The sequence below is a fragment of the Puma concolor genome, chromosome B3, assembly GCF_028749965.1.
Source record: "Puma concolor isolate L17-30 chromosome B3, mPumCon1.1.hap2, whole genome shotgun sequence".
Classification (NCBI taxonomy): Eukaryota; Metazoa; Chordata; class Mammalia; order Carnivora; family Felidae; genus Puma; species Puma concolor.
Window position 1 is genome coordinate 97974306 of NC_141672.1, and position 17001 is coordinate 97991306.

A 17001-nucleotide genomic window follows, 5' to 3' on the forward strand; every position below is an offset into this window, starting at 1 on the left:
TATTGCTCAAATATTATCATTAATAATAAAAAAAGAAATAAAAATATGATCAAAGATAATACCCCAGATCTCATAATCATTTTATTGTTTTCATTTTCAAGTTTCATTTCTGCCTCTCCCTGAAGGATCTCTATTGTCTTTAGAAGAAAAGGTACTTTTCTCTAAATTTTCTACATTTCTCTGAATGTACTTTTACATTAAAACAATTCAGTATTCTTCCAGGGTGGATAAAAGAACATTGTTTTTTTTCATTTTTAAGTCTTGAGATCTGAGGATTGGGGTGGAGGATGTTAAGTTGAAGTGAGCAGAGGGAGAAGAGGGAAAAAGATGAGATGGGGATAAAAAGAAGAGAATTGCGAGGATAAAGGCATGAAGGCTATGAGTTTTGCAAAATAGAACTGATAAAGCATCTTCTCCAAGATAACTTTCTCCTTTTCTTACCCTCTGTGCTAAGATAAAATTTCTTTTCAGATTATGATTATGGATTAATTTATGACTTTCCTTAATTGTCTGAGCAATGCAGGGTTAATGTCCTGGTAAGGACAAGTTCTCTTTTACTTTATGAGAGCAATCACTTAACGAAAATTAGGCTATTACTTTTTATCTCCCTCTCCTTGGCAAAGCCTGATACCATGGAATAGTTCTGAAAATTTTCCTCCCCTTGCACTGTGTTAGGGAATAGATCTCTATTTGGCTTTGACACTTTGAATATTTCCTGATAGTTGATAACAGGACTGAACTCGAGAAATGTCATCTGATAAATCAGGTTGGAGCAGTATATCTTCCCAGGGCTGTGAAGGTTCTTTGTTGAGTGAAACATTGATTCTAGGAGAAGCTATCACTAAGAGGGAATTCAGTACCTGAAGAGACCCAAGGGGTATAGCATCCCTTCTGTTTTCCAAAGCATTGAATTAGGGCCTGACGGAACATAGTATTGCCAAAAAAAGTTTGGAGCCCTAGATGCACCTAGTATTGGCTTTTGGCTCTTCCAAGTACTAGCTGTGTGAGTTAGAACAAGTACTTAATTACTTTTAATCTCAGTTTCCTCATCTGTAGAATGAGGATAAACATACCTACATTGTTGGATTCTGTCACTAGTGATTAAATAATTTTACAAATACTCACTGGATTCTACCTCATATCATTTTATTCCAAATAATTTTACTAGTTTTTCAGGAGGTGTCTTAGTTGGGCTTGTGAAAAGCAGATCCTGAGACAAGGATTTTCATCGAAGTGATTTAAAAAGAAATGCTTCCAGGAGAAACATATAACATAGTGGTGGAAATGCCAAAAGGGAAGCGGTGAAGCCAAGGTGCAGTTTGAGGCCAAGTCTCACAGAGGGTAGTTTCAGCCCGATTCCACAGGGGAACCTGGAGTGTAAGTCATACCCTGGTATTTTTTCCAACTTATGGCAAAGGGAGCTTGGCTTTCACACTCCAGTACTGGCTGGTCAGTAGGTAAAAGCTTTCCTGTGGATGAAGGTTGAATATATACTCCAGACCCTTCCAGTTCTTTGTCTGTAAAGGCAAAATGGTTCCATTTACTTAAGGTTACTTCTCTGAAGAGGGTTGCAAACATGGACTATTAGAAACAGAAGCATAGAGAAGCAGAGAAGGAAACCCAGAGACTTAAAGAGGATTCCATTGTACCTACAGGGGATACAGTGGTGACCAAAATAAATGTGGTCTCTGATTTAATAAATTTTATACTCTTAATGGAGATACAGATAGGTAAACAGACAATGCAGTGCTCTGAGTGCTATTATAGAAGGTCAAGGTGCTATGGGAGCACACAAGAGGGGCACTGGGAAAAGATCAAGGAAGTTTCCCCAAAGGAAATAATGTCTACTTGATGAGTAGGACCTACCCAGGCAAGATGGGTATGACAGGTCTTCCAGGAAGCAGGACTGCATATGTGTAGTTCAGAGACAGGAGACTATGGCATATTTGAGGGTTGAAAGAAATTCATTCTCAGCTATAATGTACACTGGAGGGTGAGGAAGTGGAGGTGTTGAGCAATGATGCTGCGGCAGCAAGCAGGTCTCTGATAGGACAGAGTTTATAGGAACCGTGAAAGAATTAGAAGAGTTATTGCAAGTGATATACTTGGTATCTGGTAGATACTCTAAAAATAGAACTAATACTAGAAGTAATAATTCATGGTAGAAGTAGTATTTTGGGGAGTATTGCTACTACTACAATCTCTAGTATTATTACTCCCTTACAACTATCACTATTAACTTGGGGCTAAAGTAAAGGGTTGGCTATGTTAGACTATTTATTGTCTGTTGCTCCATTCAGACTGTAAGTTCCACAAGGGTAGGGATGATGTATTTTCTCAACAGTGTAGCATTATGTATTTGTTAAGTGGAAAACAAATATTTTTTAGCTTCTACCACATGCCAAACAATGCCTTAGGTAATGTTGGGCAGGAGGGTGGTATCCAAAGATGAACAAAGCATATTCTTTATTCTCAGGGACATCTTCATTTATTTTCACAATGATTATTCAATGAACACATTTAGTAGCATGAATTAAACCTTTGCTAGGTTCTGGGCATGCAATTCTAAGCAAGACACAGGGACACAAGTTCCCTGTTCTCATCTGACATTATGGTCCTCAACTCAATGGATACAGTTCCGTCCCATAAGCAGCATTTGAAAATTTGTGGAGAAGTTTTGGGTTGTTAAAATTTTGGTAGATTCTGTAGGCATTGGCGGGCTACATGGGTGAGAGAAACTAGTCCTACAATGTGCAGGACAGGTCTACAAAATGAAGAATTGTGTGTTTTTTTAAATTTTTTTGAAAGTTTATTTATTTTGAGAGAGAGTGAGTGAGAGAGCACGGGCATGCATGGAGGAGGGGCAGAGAGAGAGAGAGAGAGAGGGAGAAAGAGAATCCCAAGCAGGCTTCATGCTGCTAGCACAGAGCCTGACGTGGGGGTCGAACCCACAAACTGCAAGATCATGACCTGAGCCAAAATCAAGAGTTGGATGCTTAACCAACTGAACCACCCAGGTGCCCTCAAAAGGTTTTTTTTTTTTTTTTTTTAATCTTACATGACTTTCAAGCATCTTGAAGGGCATACATGTAGATGAAGAAAGCTCTTTTCAGAGTCTAGAACCCAGCTCTTTTATATAGAAAACTAAGTGTTTTTTATAAGATTTTATGATATATAATTTTTATTGTAAAAATGCACAACATAAAATTTGCCATCTTAATCATTTCTAACTGTACAGTTTGGTAGTGTTAAGTATATTGACATTGTTGTGTGACAGATCTCTAGAATTTTTTTAACTTGCAAAACTGAAACTCTATAGTCATTAATCAACTATTCTATATTTTCCCTTCCCCCAGCCTCTGGCAACCACCATTTTAGTTTCTTTTTCTATAAATTTGATTACTATAGATAGTATATGTAAGTGGAACCATATGTATTTGTCTTTAAAAAAATTTTTTTTTAATGTTTATTTATTTCTGAGACAGAGAGAGACCATGAGTGGGGGAGGCACAGAGAGAGAGGGAGACACAGAATCCAAAACAGGCTCCAGGCTCTGAGCTGTCAGCACAGAGACCGACACGGGGCTCGAACTCACAAACCGTGAAATCATGACCTGAGCCAAAGTTGGTCGCTCAACCGACTGAGCCACCCAGGTGCCCCTGTATTTGTCTTTTTGTAATACTTTATTTCGCTTAGCATAATATCCTTAATGATCATACATGTTATAGCATGTGTCATAATTCCCTTCCTCTTTAAGGCTGAATAATATTCCATTGTATGCATACACTACAGTTTATCCATTCATTACTTGAAGGATACTTGGATTGCTTCCATCTCTGGACTATTGTGAATATTCAGTGCTGCTCTGAACATAGGTGTGCAAATACCTCTTTGAGATCCTGCTTTCAATTATTTTGGATAGGTGCCCAGAAGTGAAATTACTAGATCATATGCTAATTCCATTTTGAATTTGGCACTAATTTTTTTTTCTTCCCAAAATACAACTGTAAATCTTGGAAAGATTGCATTTCATTTTGTTTGCAATTTTACCAAAAGTTGTTCACCATTTAAGAAAAATCATCTGTCCAATGGAAATGTTGTCCATGGTATTGAGTCACCAGTTCAACATACTTGAATTAGTTTGTATTTGTATATCATATTGATAGCAATTCTATGTATACCACAAACTTCAGACTATTTGGTTGTGTCTTGTAGCTGTGTGCAAGCATTTATGCAATAATATGCATTATTTTGTTACAAATTATTTTCCTTTTATTTCTCCTTTATATTATACTATGCTTATAGCATTATATTGATTTTTGGAAATATATATGTGGTAGGTTATATAATCTGTGAATTTTGTTTTTAGGTAGTGAAGTGAAGCTATAAAATATTATTTTAAAAAGGAGTCACTGGCTCTGATTGGCTTAACTGTTCTAAACTTTTAAAATAAACTATATTTTATTGAGAAAGCACTTACTACACATAAGCTTACAACAACAAAAGCTTAAAATTGCTGTAGCTTTGTAAGTCAGGTTGGTTGGAGGCTGTCAGGTATTTCTTATATACATGTAAAACACTGGGTGTGGTGGGAACAATTAAGATCTAGTCTCTTGGAAGGTTTGATGTTTATAATCCTATTGTCTATAATGACTATACTGTGCATTAGGACTCCAGGACTTGCTTATCTACCAGTTGCAAGTTTGTACCCTTAAACATCTTTTCCATTCCTCTACCCCCTAGCCCTGGGTAACCACATTTTACTCTCCGTTTTTAAGAATTTGGCAATAGAAGTGCTAGCTGATGGCAAAATGGCAATCACATTGCAATATGTACATGTATCAAATCAGATGTTGTACACCTTAAACCTACATAATCTTATATGTCAACTGTATTTAAATAAAAAATAATAAATTAAAAAACAGGGCATGTATATTGCTGCATCAAGTAAATTCTTTTTCCAAGCATCTTGGGGTTTTATTAGCTTATCCAAGTGGCTGAAAATGATGAATTTCCCTTGGTTTTCAGCTTTCAAGCATCTGTCAGCATTAAGTTTTCTTGGTTCCTCTCTGAATCACCATTGAACTTTAAGATGAAGTATTCACCATTTTGGAAAAATCACATCATGAAGGCTACTCATTATATTCAGATATTTAATACAATGTGTCTACATCAGTCTGCATCAGTAGTATTGCATTCCTGGTGATGCTATCTACAGGTGTGGGTGAGCACGTGACGACTTCATTAGCTGTCCTAGTATAGTCATCCTACACCATTCATGTATTGAAATGTGTACTATTTTATTGTAAGTTCTTTTCCTTTTATTTCTTTTTATATTAAAGTTAGGACACTTTATTGATTTTTAAAAAAATATATATATGTAGACAGGTTACATTAGCCATTAATTTTATTTCAGCCTAGTGAAAGATGGTGCTAGAAAATATTTGTCATAAAATAGACATTTGGACCTGGTAGGTTTGAGAAACACAGGCCTCATAAACAAATAATTATACTGATAACTAATCAATTACACGTTGATAAACATTACACAGAAAAGGCACAGAGTGACCTGAGCTTAAGTCCAATTTTGGATTCGTGACATGTTCTCTGTAATAGCTATTTCAGTCAGTACTTGGGTTAGCCACTGACGTATAACTGGCACAATACCAAAAAGAACTCCTCACCTTTGCAGAGTGCAGGTGAGGAAAGTGTGTGACATCCATTTGGAGGACTAGGTAGGGGTCTGGCTGTAGCGTTTGAGGTGACACGGCCTAGATAATTGTGGCACTGTGGTAGGTGCAAGATTATGAAACATGACTCTTGGGCTTGTGATCTACATGGGGAAAGAAGACACCATGCCCTCAGGAAGACTTCATTTATTTATTCATTTAACAAATACTTATTAATGCCTTCTATGTGCCAAGTACTTTTTGAGATACTACAGGGAATAAAACAGCAAGTATCCCTCTCTGAAGCTTAGCTTATCAAGGATCCAGGCAGTAAGCAAATAAACAAGGAAGTAAATAGTATGTGAACTGGTGATAAAGGTTACAGAGAAAGATAAGGCAACACTAGGGGCATAGGGAGGCTGGGGTTGGATAGGAAAGCTAGTTTATATAAGCTGGTCAGGGAAGGCATCTTGGATCAGATGGCTTTTGAACAGAAATGTGGAGTGTTTCACACACAAAGCAGGAGCAAGCCAGACCATGGGACTCTCACCTAAGTTTCTTCTTGGTCTATCCCTACCACCCCTGCCGTTCTGTTTGTTACTCCCTGGTTCTGGCTCTAGCATTTTATTCCCAGATGCGTACAGCTGGCTTTATCCTTTGTGTCCCCGACCTTCCTTCATTCTTTGTTTCCCTGCTCTTCTGCCCATCCATTTATCCTTACACATATTTCCTGTTCATTCCTGCCAGATTATTCTTTCTGAAATCTGGTTCCAAATGTAACCCTCCTCAGAAACCTTTATACAGCCTTAATTTTGACAGAATAATATCCAGACTGCTGAGTGTGGCACTCAAAATCTTCCAGGATCAAGCCATACTAAAATCTTCCAGGATCAAGTCAGACTAACCTTGTCAACTTTCTCTCTTGCTGTTGACTTTAACAGACCCTACTCTCAAGTGAAAGCAAGCTCCTGCTTTCCAAGTCTGACTGTACTTTCCCATCTTACCTAGTGGACCTTCTCTTCCCATTTCTCCTTGAACGTTCTTCTCCAAGCTCCTCATTCCAAAATCCTATCCTTCAAGACTCATGTCATCCTGCATGGAGAAAAATTTCCTCATTCTTTTGAGAAACTCTGTACATCTCTTTTCCAGGGGAGGGGGCGGGGGGGGGGGAGAGAGAGAGAGAGAGAGAGAGAGAGAGAGAGAGAGAGAGAGAATGAGAATCTTAAGCAGGCTCCACACTCAGCATGGAGCTTGATGTAGCACTTGATCCCACAACCCTGGGATCGTGAGATAAGCTGAAATTAAGAATTGGATGCTCAACAGACTGAGCCACCCAGGTACCCCCTAAAAATAGACTATTGGAGGGAGCAGTAGGGGAGCAAGCTCAACTGCAATTGGGAGCCATGCAGATAGCATAAAGAAGTGTCCTAGTGTGAACACAGGACACTAAGGTGGGGTGGGGCCTGTGGAGAACTGGTAAGTACATGCCCTATCTAAAGTCACTTACATCTTTAAACAAAATTTTTTTTTTAAAGAAAATACCATGCCAGTTAAATAAAACTTATTTACTTAGTTCTTGAACCATGTATCTGCAACTTCTGGAATAAAGGATATGGAATCAGATTCATACGGATTTAAGTTCTGGCTATTTTACTTATGTGATATGCAAGTTTGGGCAGGTTATTTAACTCCTTTGATTTTCCATTTTTTTGATGATATCTTGAGGGGTAATAGTATCCCTCTCAAAGCATTAATGTGAACTATATCAAGTGTCTATTACATAGTTGGTGTTCAAATACTGTCTTCCTCTGTGCCTTCCACAGTGTCAAGCATAGAATTAATCATACAGTACTTCTCCATAAGTGCTGAAGTAGACTGTTCTATACAAGAGCTAGAGGGTCAAAATTCAGTTGAGAAGACATCCCAGTCATAACTGAGAGGAGTATTGAGACAGAAAGTTCAGTGGGCTAGAGGTGACCTGGGAAACCTCACAGAGGAGGTCAGGTCTGTGGTGGCCTCTAAGACTGTGCAGGCTTCAAATGAGCAACTGGAAGGAAATGGTGAAGCAGCACGCAATGAGTGAGAAAGAGACCATCTTGGTTTGTTTCATAGGCAATTTCTTGAAAACATCATCACTGCTAATGTACGGTGTTGGATTAAACCATTGAAGAGAATCCCCTTGTCTTTAGCATGAGGGCCAAGTATTCTCCTCTTGGGTATTCAATTATCAAACCTTTGTGTGGTCCCAGTCACTGCTCCCTAGCTCACTCTCTCTCCCTCTCTCCCACCTAACTGCATGTGTGTGTGTGTGTGTGTGTGTGTGAGTGTGGTATTTATCTATCAGCATGTAGCCTAGTTCCTTAAGTAGCATTTGATGAAGTTGGTATGTTCCAGGCTTTGTGATATAAGGATGTAGTTGGTAGAATAATGAGTCATTATTATTGAATACCTATGTAATTAATCTAGGAAAATCATGTACTGATGTACTATAATACTGAGCAGAGTGAATAGTGAGAGTCTCCTGTCCTAGGGGAGCACAGACTTCTTTCAAAGCATTTTTAAAATGCAGATTTTCCCTACCCTGGTCTGGATTGCTCATTTTTCATCGGTCTGCTTCTTCACCTCATCTAAGAACCATGTTCTCCTTTTCAGTCCAAAAAGGAAATAGACATTTAGTGATAGACAAAGAGGATAATTGCAAATCTATATCAGTGTGTATACTTGTGTATATCACAAGTATATATATATATATATATATAGTGTACATATTTATATATTTGTATGCATGTGTGTCTGTATATATATGTATACATATGTATACAGACACACGTGTATAGAGCTTGAAACTTCTGTGATCTAATCTTATGAAAGACACTTGGCTAAATGGCAACAGAATTAGACTTACTCCCAATGAGAGGTGTGGACTGTGTTTCCTATAAAGAGTAAAGTGGAAAACAAACATAATTTTTTAGATAATTCAAAAAATTTAATGCAGTCATCATTTGTAGATACACATACATATATCTATGTGTACGTGTATATATATATGCAAATGTAAATAGTTTTCAAATGAATAAAATATTCCAGCATGATTTCTCTAATAAATAATAATATTGCAGGTTTAAAATGTGTTAGGCACAGTTGTTTACTTTTTTTTTTTTCAACGTTTATTTATTTTTGGGACAGAGAGAGACAGAGCATGAACGGGGGAGGGGCAGAGAGAGAGGGAGACTCAGAATCGGAAACAGGCTCCAGGCTCTGAGCCATCAGCCCGGGGCCTGACGCGGGGCTCGAACTCACGGACCGCGAGATCGTGACCTGGCTGAAGTCGGACGCTTAACCGACTGCGCCACCCAGGCGCCCCAGTTGTTTACTTTTTGACAAGTATTATTTAATCTTCATACTAGTTTGGTGCTACTATTTAGCTCATATTATAGGCAAAGTAACTCAAACAGGAAAATAAGCAAAGTTAGAAAGTGACTATAGTTTGGCTTCAGAACATGTAGTTTTGATTCAGTCCTCTAGTTTTGTAAAAAGAAACTTGGCTACATGAGACTGGAGTTGTATTGCTTCTCAGTGAAGTGTATGTATTATATATGCCTACAAAAATTGGAGCTGAGAGGTAAGGCACCTTTGTTGGACAATTCAAGTGCTTGAATATATTTATATTAAATAATTGGGACATGAAGCCAGAGGTTAACAAACAAACATTTTTTAAAATTTCTTAAGCTGCTTTTCAAAGGTCTTATTAAAAATTCATTTAAATTTTTCCAAAAGAACAATAATCTGAGAAAGAAAAAAAATCTATGGGTTATTACCTAAAAACTGAAAAATAATATATAAGAAAACCAAAAACTGCATATAAAATATTTTAAAATGTGTATCACCTAGCTACTTAAGAATTATTTGAATAAAATGGAATAGAAATAGTTAAGGATTTGTTGGAGGCATAAGATGAGTAATATACTCTAAAAACAATGTGGTTAGCCTATCCTAAAAAGTTTCAAATGAAACTTGAAATACTTAATTACATAAATTGAATTTTATTTTTGTTACAGACAAAACTAGTCAACACCAGTTGTTATATTAGCTTGCCATTTGAAATATTTCCAATACATATACTTTTAAAGTTTTATGCTACAAATAAGGCCAACCTCTATATTTTGATACTTACCTTTATATTGAAAACAATTTATATAAAATAATATTAGGACAGATATTGTTTTGGCTGAATTTTCAAGAAGTCTCTTTTAAAAGTTCCCATTGGGGGCACCTGGGTGGCGCAGTCGGTTAAGCGTCCGACTTCAGCCAGGTCACGATCTCGCGGTCCGTGAGTTCGAGCCCCGCGTCGGTCTCTGGACTGATGGCTCAGAGCCTGGAGCCTGTTTCTGATTCTGTGTCTCCCTCTCTCTCTGCCCCTCCCCCCGTTCATGCTCTGTCTCTCTCTGTCCCAAAAATAAATAAACATTGAAAAAAAAAAATTTCAAAAAAAAAACAAAAAAAAAAAAAAAAGAAAAAAAAGTTCCCATTGTGTCCTGTGAAACAAAAACCCTGTCATAATAAATCAAATTGCATTTAGTAATAATGTTCCCCCTCCCTAATGGATGATTTAAATAGACATAATATATTTGTGTCATTGCTAATATTTAATTTAAAAAAATCTTTCAGAATTAGCATAAGAAGTTGACACATGATTTATGATTCAAACATTCAGCATACTTGTTGGGTTCTGTGACACCATTCATAGTGTCTGTCATTCACAGACATCAATGATTACTCACAGAAGAATTCCATTGTGGAAAATCAGACTTAAAATTAAAAGCATTAAAAAAAATAGCTCTAATATAAAACTAAACATATTTTTATGTGTTGTTATATAATAGCAAATCTTGAAGGTCATGAAAAACATGAAAATACAAACTGAAAGAATGTAAACACAAATATCTAGAAGTCTTTTCCTTTGAACTTGGAAGTGCATTTTGCTTATTCCTAGAAAATATTTTCTCAGTCCACTGATAATTTGTGCTTATGTCCTTATCTCATGCAAATTCTATTGACATCAGAAAAGTCTGGATGTTCTGTTTCTACTTCTTGCTTGGGCTCCAGAGTAGCCCATCTCCTCTTGTAGGAATAGCCTGAAACCAGAATTGTCTTCAAGTTTCTCTTCTTAAGTCATGAAAAGCATTTTTTGATCCTTTGGATTTCTACACATACTTTCAAACACTGGGTAAACATGGACAGTGAAAATGTTTACTGCCTCTAAACAGAACATAAACTGTAAGTGTCAGAAACTAGATTTCCCTCATCATGCCTCCTGGTCTGTTGAGTTAATTCAGGATATAATTGGAAAACAAATACAGCAACACCATCATCAAGACAGACATGAGTGCTTGTCTTGGGAGTGGGGTGTTGTATAATGTTATAGATTTTATTTCCACTGACACTCCTCATTATTATCTAATAAAGTACAATGCTACACCTTTTGGAACCCTATCACAATAATTAAAGTGCATACATTGCCTTCCTATAAGATTCTAAGGAACATTTTAATAGCAGTTAGGTACAAAAATGATACCAGGTCCTGTTCATTACTATAATTGTGTGCTAATCTGTTTCATTCATGAACTAACCAGATGCAACAACAAAGCAGAGCATTTGAGGTCTGAATTCTGAGTTCTTCTTACTATAACAGATTCTGAGTTCTTTTTCTTATAGTAGGACTGACTTTTGGCAGGAGATTTTCCCCACACTGTTCTCCTTAGTGTTCATTAAACAAAAACAAACAAATCCAAAACCTTCATTAAATTCTTACCCACAGTAATAAATTACCAAAAGGAGAAAATCCTTTGGAATCAGAGAAGTCTCATTTGAGCAGGACTTTAGGATGGACCAGCCTTCTCTGTTAGCAGCAGGGTGGAGTTGTTGGGCTTTGATGTTGGACAGTACTTGGCCTAAGTGTCAGGTTTGCCTTGGCTAAGTTACTTCTGCACTACACTTTTCTCATACATAAAAGGGCTAATAAGGTCTCCTTAATAGGCTTGTTGGGATGGTGAATTGAGATGTCCCACAACAAGTGCCTGGCCATATATCATCACCAAAACATAGTTGTTTGAGATCTACCCATACAGGATGCCAGGATCTCACACAAGTGAAGAAAACAGCTTTGTTCTTGCTACCTGGGCATGATTGTGTTCTGGAAATCTTGTATTGTGCCTAAGTATTGCAGCAAAGCATCACATGAGCCAGTAGAAAGATAGATGTATGGGGGAATGCATCTTAGCACCTAAGTCATCACATGACTGAAGGGCATTTAGTACTTTTCTAGGGTGTCAAATTCCTTCAACAAATGTGGATTAGGCCCTGCTGCTATGTACCAGTGTATCAGATAGGAGCTCATTTAGAATGGGAACTCTAGATGTATCTTTGACATGCTTTCTCCTCTCCCCAGGAATATTGGGGAGACAGTGATGTGAACAAATGAAGACATTCTGGTGTGATAAAAGTGGTCATTAAGCTGCTCATTACATTTTGGAAACATACATTATGTCTTGGCACTGGAGAAGGCTTCATGAAGGAGTGGACTTTTGAATTGGGCCTGAAGAATGAGTGGAATTCAAGGAAAAGGACATGTACATGAGTTATGAGATGCCAAACAGTATTATGGGAACCTTTATTAATTTTTTTAAAGTTTTATTTATTTTGAGAGAGTGAGAGAGAGAGAGCATGCACACATGCATGCACAAGCAGAGGAGGAGCAGAGAGAGAAGGTGAGAGAGAATCCTAAGAGAATTCCAATGCAGGGCTCAAACTCTAAAACCAAGAGATCATGACCTGAGCCAAAATCAAGAATTGGACGCTCAACTGACTGAGCCACTCAGGCGCCTCTCTTAATTTTATTTTTATTTTTGGGGTGGAGAATTTTTATTTTTGTTTTTATTTTGTATTTATTTATTTATTTATTTATTTATTTATTTATTTAATTTTAATATATGAAATTTATTGTCAAATTGGTTTCCATACAACACCCAGTGCTCATCCCAAAAGATGCCCTCTTCAATACCCATCACCTACCCTCCCCTCCCTCCCACCCCCCATCCACCCTCAGTTTGTTCTCAGTTTTTAAGAGTCTCTTATGCTTTGGTTCTCTTCCACTCTAACCTCTTTTTTTTTCTTCCCCTCCCCCATGGGTTTCTGTTAAGTTTCTCAGGATCCACATAAGAGTGAAAACATCTTGTATCTGTCTTTCTCTGTATGGCTTATTTCACTTAGCATCACACTCTTCAGTTCCATTCACGTTGCTACAAAGTGCCATATTTCATTCTTATTGCCACGTGGTACTCCATTGTGTATATAAACCACAATTTCTTTATCCATTCATCAGTTGATGGACATTTAGGCTCTTTCCACAATTTGGCTATTGTTGAGAGTGCTGCTATAAACATTGGGGTACAAGTGCCCCTATGTATCAGTACTCCTGTATCCCTTGGGTAAATTCCTAGCAGTGCTACTGCTGGGTCATAGGGTAGGTCTATTTTTCATTTTTTGAGGAACCTCCACACTGTTTTCCAGAGTGGCTGCACCAGTTTGCATTCTGGGTGGGGCATTTTTAGAATGGTTGAAACATAGTTGATATGGTGAAGAGTCTATGGGGCCTAATTTAAAGGACTCCCTGTATCTTTATTTCATAGACAGTGTGTGGGAAGACTTTGTGGAAGTGATGCCGGTGGTGGAGGAGGCAGGACACTTATTCATGAATCTTTAAGGAGTAGTCATGCAAGCAATAATGAGGGCTCCTACCAGGACAGAAGCCAGTGGTGTTTGCTATAGGGAACAAAGGAGAGAGAGGATTCAAGGATGAACCTAAGATTCTTGGTTTGAATTATGGGATGGCAATGTTGTCAATCATTAACCTTTCTCGACTAGCTGCCTATACTGTCCGGTTTTGAGGCTATAGGTTTTGCTACCTGCTTGAGTATCCTTCCTATTTCCTAAACAATTCAGCAGTACAAGGTCTCTCAGCAGCCTGGGTTCCTTCAGTATCATCACAGGGAAGGAATTACAATATAATGATGTGGATCATTTATTTATTCTAAGAGACAGAGAGAGAGAGAGAGAGAGAGAGAGAGAGAGAGAGAGAGAGAGACTATGTGTGTGCACATGTACACACAGGAGAGGGGCAGACAGAGAGGCAAAGAGAAAATCTCAAGCAGGCTCCATTCTGTCAGTGCAGAGACTGACGCAGGGCTCAAACTCATGAACCGTGAGATCATGCTCTGAGCAGAAGTCGGATGCTTAACCAACTGAGGCACCCAGGTGCCCCTAAATTATTATTCTGAAGGGTTTTTTTTGCCTATGTGGAAACACAATAAGAAGTATACTTAATCGTCTTGTTTTATAATATTTTAAAAATATGCAAACATATTTTAAATATAGAAAAATATTTTAAGACTTTTAAATTGTACCTAAAACTCATTTTAGAATTTAATAATATTTTATTATAAATTTAAAAATGATACATTGTATCTATATTTAAGGATGAATTGTTGGCCTAAAAATGAGAGATTTAGAAGAAAAGCATTTTCAATCTATAGCCAGATATCTACATCTAAAGATGATGAAAAGGAGAGACTGGCGATAGAGAGTTCTCTGACTCATGGAAGGGAGGAAGCTGGGAGCAACAATAAATATGAAACGAAATAATGAAAGTTCTTTTAGCTTTGGTGATGTTAATAACTAACTTTATTGTATCATGTGCATTAGAACATTTTGAATAATACTATGGTGTCAGGTATGGCATCATTTTGAGACCAGTCAGAGTTTGGTCTGGGGTGAGTGGGAGAGGAGCACATAGAGTGGGGAGAGAGAGTATCCCAAGCAAACTCTGCACTATTTGCGCAGAGCCTGACATGGGGCTTGAACCCATGAGCTATGAAATCATGACCTGAATCGAAATCAAGAGTTGGATGCTTAACCGACTGAGCCACCCAGGTGCCCCTTACGGTTTTTCAAACTAGGATTGAAACAGCCATAGAAACATCTAATAGGTAAGTTATTTCATTGCACTAGGTAAAGAAGCACACACAATAGCTAAGAGGCAATGCAGCTGTGTGTATTTGAAAATTGAATGACCATCTCATCTGAAGATTTATACTTTTGCCTTACCAATGGGGGGAGTCTATGTTTGTTTGTATCCACCCAGCATCAGCAACAACAAATCATCAAAGAAGACCTTCTTTTCTGTGAAACCTTGGCAACAAACAAAAGTGGTGCTGAAATATTCAAAAGTATTGAGTAACTTTTTAACAGTCTCGTGATTTATCTTGGAACAACTGTGTTGACATTTACACTCATGGTATAGAGCAATGGTAGGTAAAACTATGGGTGTCTTGGCACACATGAAAGGAAAAGCACTTATATGATTTGAGTTAGAATCTTATGTAAGCACCTTTTCTATGGAACATCATCTTTACTTGAAAGAAAGACTGGGTCGACAAACTACGGATATTCAGGCTTCAGTATGTGACAGACATTTTCTCCAAAATGAATGAAGTGAGTCTGTCACATCAAGGGAAAGTGTGATGAATGCTGTCCTTCTCTTGGCATTCATGATGTTCATAATTTTCTTTATTATTTCACCTGCAACAGAACATTTTTTGAATAGTTTTATTGTTCTTTTCCTTGAGATGGATATGCACTTCAGAATGAAGCAGAAGTGCTTTATGCATTCTTCCAATTTTATCATACAGAATAGTCTACTTATTGAGGCATAATTTATATATAATAAAATTTATACTTTTGGGCATATAGCTATGAGTTTTAGCAAATATACATGGTCATGTATTCACTACCACAAATAGGATATAGAATATTTTAATCAACCCAGAAAGTCTTCAGGTGTTCCTTTATAGTCATTTCTGTCCTCTTACCCCAGGCCCTGGCAACCACTAATCTAATGTCTGTCTTAGAGTGTTGCCTTTTCCAGAGTATCATACAACTCTTTTCATTTATTATAATGTTTTCAAGATGAGTGTGATTTTTTGATATTAAATAATAAACTCTGTCAATATTTGATCTGCATAGCTCAGTGAACCAGTATCTTCTACATGACCAGTCATGTACTGGTAAAAGATCCACTCAGAGTGTATGATAAGCCAATGGATTTTAATGTATTGAGTATGCAAAGTTCATTGGTGAAGTTTCAGTTCCCACACTGCACTATTATTTGTTGCATGTGAGTTGAGTGTCAGCAAATAACGTTCATGATTATCCAAAAATGTTATTCAGATATTCCTCTGTTCAAATCTACACATGTCTGAGTGAGTCCAGGTACATTTCAGATATTTCAGCTAGAGTACATATTGGACCAGACTGAATGTGGTAGCAGGTATGAGAATACAACTACCTCCTATTAAGTCAGACATGAAGGAGGTTTACAAAATTGCAAAAACAATGCCACCTCTCTTGCTACTTTTTTTTTTTTGTTTTAGAAAACATACATTTTATAGACAAGTCATTTATACGAATATGTAATAGGGTAATTCCTGTTATTTTAAATAAACTGATAAATATTTTTACATTTTCTTTTTCTTTTCTAATAGAGTAAATATTGAAAGGTATAGCCTACATAAGCAAATGCTCTTTGGGTCCGTGATATTTTTAAGAGAGTAAATGGTTAAGAGACCAAAAAGTTTGATAGTCACTGATGTAGGTGGCAGGTGCCCTTGGAGAATGAGAACATTTGGAGAGGGAAGAAGCTAGGGAGCCAATTGCATCTGTGATTCCTTGGTTCATAGTGTGATGTCAATATATGGTTGTGAAATAAACTGCAGTCAGGTGATAAGCCAATGTAGTCAGGCTAATCAATTTAAGAGAATGAAGTCTCTGAAATGACTAGATTATTTCTACAAGGGCTTATCATTGTGACTCAAAGGGGCATCCAAATTTGTCCAGCTGCTAACATAGTTGATCTGGAAGAGAGTGGGGTGAGCCAGGATTGTTGCTGATGGTTGGATTGAGAGTCTAGGCAAACACTCAGAAACAACAAAATGTCAAATGCTAACAGAAGAGCAAAGCACAGGGCCAGAGGTGACCGGGTTTAGGGAATCAACTGGGAAGGCTGGAAGAAGTTTTTGAAATCACCAGAGTAATTTTGCCAACAGGTGCTAGGACCAGCAGACCTGGATTTGGGTCAAATGGAAGCTTCTTCTGGGGGTGACATGGTCTTAGCTTAGGTCCTACAATGGCAGAATCTGAGTGGGATCCCACTGGGACTAGGGGGTAACAAATGGAGATTGGTAGTGGTGATATTGGGGGAGGGAGCCGGCAGTGTTGA